General features: G+C 40.3%; 1 pseudogene; it reads left to right on the forward strand.

Annotated features, from left to right (window-relative positions):
* Positions 1 to 3097: 3097 nt before the first annotated feature.
* LOC138086987 (serine/arginine-rich splicing factor 3-like) lies at positions 3098 to 3604 on the forward strand (annotated as a pseudogene).
* Positions 3605 to 3925: the final 321 nt, after the last annotated feature.

Below are 3925 nucleotides of genomic sequence, written 5' to 3' on the forward strand. Positions count from 1 at the left end.
GGCAGTGCTCAGATGTCTATTTTAGGACTCACTGGGAGAGACTTTTTCCTTTTGTAAAGAAGCAAATCCCAGAGGGTCTGACAATGACTTAAAAGGTGCAAAAATAGCTTACTTTGAGATTAAATGTACAGCGGCTGTTGTCTGAGATGAAATTTCTCTGAATTTCAGCTAATACAAATAGCTACTGAGCATTGAAACCTGCTCTTGGGTTTCTGAATCATGTTATAGGTATAATAAGGTGATGGGGACTGAGTGGGCCCTTTGAGTGTCTGAAATATTAATAAGCTGATTTTGGTATTTTTTTTAAAATATTATTTAGACGCTCAGTTGTATCCAACTGTTTGTGACCACGTGGACTGCAAAAAGCCAGACATTTAGAAGTTTTGTGTTTTATGAGCTAAGGGCTCTGTTTTTGAAGCTAGCAGACCTCTTGTTTGGGGTAATCCACACCGATGGGCTTTTAACTGTACACATGAGAAAAAGATTTCTGAAATCTAGACATTTGAGAAGGGTAGATCCAAGGACCTACACTGTTCTGAGAAATACTGTGAAACCTGACTTTTATAGTGGTAAGAGTATATCTCTGTAGTTTAAGTTTTTAAATAATTAATGAAATTTATTTTAAAGCAGTTTTAGGTTCATAGAAAATTGAGAGGAGGTACAAATTTCCCTTGTACCCACTCACTCCCTGGTACACAGTTTCCCCTATTATTAACATCTCACTTTAGTAGGCACATTTGTTACAAATGATGAGCAAACGTTGGTAGATTATTAATCGAAGTCCACAATTTACATTAGGTTCACTCTTCATGTTTTACATGGTAAGGGTTTTGACAAATGTATGATGACATGTTTCTATGGTCATAGTGTCAAAGACAGAAGTTTCACTGCCCTAAATATCCTGAGACCTCTTCACCTCTCAGTCTTTCACTTCAACCTTTCAGGAACCGCTGATCTTTTCACCATCTCCATATTTTTGCCTTTTCCAGAATGTCTTATAGTTGGTATCATACACTACATCACTTTTTCAGATTGGCTTCTTTTACTCGGCAATATCCACTTAAATTTCCTCTATAGCTTTCATTTTCTTCATAGCTCATTTTTTATCATTGAATCATATTCCATCTTCTGCATAATGTACAGTTGGTGTATTCACCTACTGAAAGATATTTCAGTTGCTTCCGAGTTTTGGCAGTTCTGAATAAAGTTGCAAGTTTGTGTGCACTCACAAATTTTCAGTTCATTTGATTAAATATCAAGGAGCATGATTTCTGAAGCATATGGTAAGCGTATGCTTAGCTTTGTAAGAAATTGCTATACTCTCTTCCAAGGTGGCTGTATATTTTGCATTCCCACAAGATAGATTTTTTAGGTATCAATTTAGACCATCTTATATCTACAGTTTATTGCTTTTCATTTGTGTGTGTGTGTGTGTGTTTCAAGTCTTAGGAGCAGAGACTAAGCCAGCTGAAGAGGTATTGCGGCAGGAGAATAACGGCCCCCCTCCACAATGATTTCTGTGCCAATATCTATGAATATGCTGTGTTACATGGTGAGGAATTAAAGTTGCTAGTCAGCTGACCTTAAAATAAGAAGATCATCCTAAACTCTCCAGGTGAAATCAGCGTAACCACAGGAGTCCTTTAAATGAGGAAAAAGGCAGAAGAATCATTGAGATGTAACATGAGGAGACAAGGAATGCAAACACTTTGTGCTATGCTGTGCTTAGTCCCTCAGTCATGTATGGCTCTTTGTGACCCTGTGGACTGTAGCCTGTCAGGCTCCTCTGTCCATGGGGATTCTCCAGGCAAGAATACTGGAGTGGGTTGCCATGCCCTCCTCCAGGGGATCTTCCCAACCCAGGGACTGAACCGTCTCCCGCATTGCAGGCAGATTCTTTACCATCTGAGCCACCAGGGAAGCCCCACAAACAACTTGTAGAAGTCAGAAAAGGAACCTGCAAACACCTTAAGTTCAGCCTCAGGATCCATTTTAAACTTCTGAACTCTAGAACTTTCTATAAATTTGTATTGTTTTAAACCAAAGTGTGGCAATTTATTATACCAGTTACAGGGAATTACTACTGCTGCATAGCTTCACCATCTCAAACTAGGATAAAGATTTTTAAAAGGGACAAGACTGTTTATGGTGCACATGTATTAACAATTCTAAGATTGAATGATCCAAGATTGAAAACATATGCCTATACAAAAACTGGTACACTGATGTTCACAGCAGCATCATTCTTGATAACTGAAGAGTGAGAACAACCTAAATGTCCATTATCCATTTTGTTTAATGAATAAAGTGTGGTACATCTATACAATAGAATACTATTCATCCATAAAAAGAAAGGAAGTACTGATACCTGCTACTACATGGGTGAACCCAAAGACATTATGTTAAAGAGGTCAGTCACAAGAGATCACATAGGTTGGAGTCTCATTCATATAAAACGTTGAAAAGACACTCCATAGAGGCAGAAAGTAGATTAATTGTTACCAGAAGCTGAGAGCAAGGGGCAGAAGAAGGGAATAACTGCTAATGGGAACATTATCCCATTGAGGGACAGTAATAATGTTCTAAAATCAGACAGTACCAATAGTTGCACAACTCTGTGAATATACTGTGTGTATGCGTGTGTATGCTAAGTTGCTTCATTTGTGTCCAACTCTGTGCAACCCTGTAAACTATAGCCCACCAGGCTCCTCTGTCCCCAGGACCCTCCAGGCAAGAACACTGGAGTGGATTGCCATTCCCTTCTCCAGGGGATCTTCCCAACCCAGGGATCAAACCGGTGTGTCTTACGTCTAACCTGCATTGGCAGGCAGGTTCTTTACCACTAGCACCACCTGGGAAGCCCCAGGTGACTATACTAAAAAGCACTAATTTATATATGCTAAAATACTGAAGGTTAAGGTATGTGAATTACATTCAACTGTATCCTAAGAAAGCTGTTATTAATAAAAATATGAGGCCATTTCATGTACGCCGGGGGTGTGAGAGCATCCGGGAACGCCAGGCGGGAGGGGACCAGGAAGACCTAGCCTAGGTTCTGTGGATTTGAACCTCCGCATTTCTAACCCAAGATCTCGAAATGCATCGTGATTCCTGTCCATTGGACTGTAAAGTTTATGTAGGTAATCTTGGAAACAATGACTGAACTGGAACGAGCTTTTGGCTATTATGGACCACTCTGAAGTGTGTGGGTTGCTAGAAACCCTCCCGGCTTTGCTTTTGTTGAAGATCCCCGAGACGCAGCTGATGCTGTCCGAGAGCTAGATGCCAGAACACTCTGCAGCTGCCCAGTAAGAGTGGAACTATGGAATGGTGAAAAGAGAAATCGTAATCGTGGCAGAGTTGGACACGACTGAGCGACTGAACTGAACTGAATCGTGGCCCACCTCCTTCTTGGGGTCGTCGCCCTCGAGATGATTATCAGAGTAGGAATCCTCCACCTCAGTGCAGATCTCCAAGATGGAGAAGCTTCTCCCGCAGCCGGAGCAGGTCCCTTTCTAGAGATAGGATAAGAGAGAGAAATCACAAGCCGTCCGGATCTTTCTCTAGGTCTAGTAGCCGATCTAGATCAAATGAAAGGAAATAGGAGACCAGTTTCCAAGAGGAGTGGTGTACAGGAACTAACTTCATTTGACAGGAGTATGTACAGAAAATTCAAGGTTTGTTTGAGACTTTATAAGCTTGATGCATTTTTAAAATGTTTTAGCTGTTCACATTTGTTTGTTGGAACAGGGACACAAAGCTGTAATTCTCTATGGTTTGAAATGGATCATATGAGGCATGTAATATCAAGAATTGTTACTTTACAATGTTCCCTTAAGCAAAATTTAATTTGCTTTGAATTTTAGTCTTGCATAGACTGATAATAAACTTCTTAACTCCTGCCCAGCTAAAGTCAATGTTTAAC

This window comes from Capricornis sumatraensis, chromosome 10, assembly GCF_032405125.1.
Source record: "Capricornis sumatraensis isolate serow.1 chromosome 10, serow.2, whole genome shotgun sequence".
Taxonomy (NCBI): domain Eukaryota; kingdom Metazoa; phylum Chordata; class Mammalia; order Artiodactyla; family Bovidae; genus Capricornis; species Capricornis sumatraensis.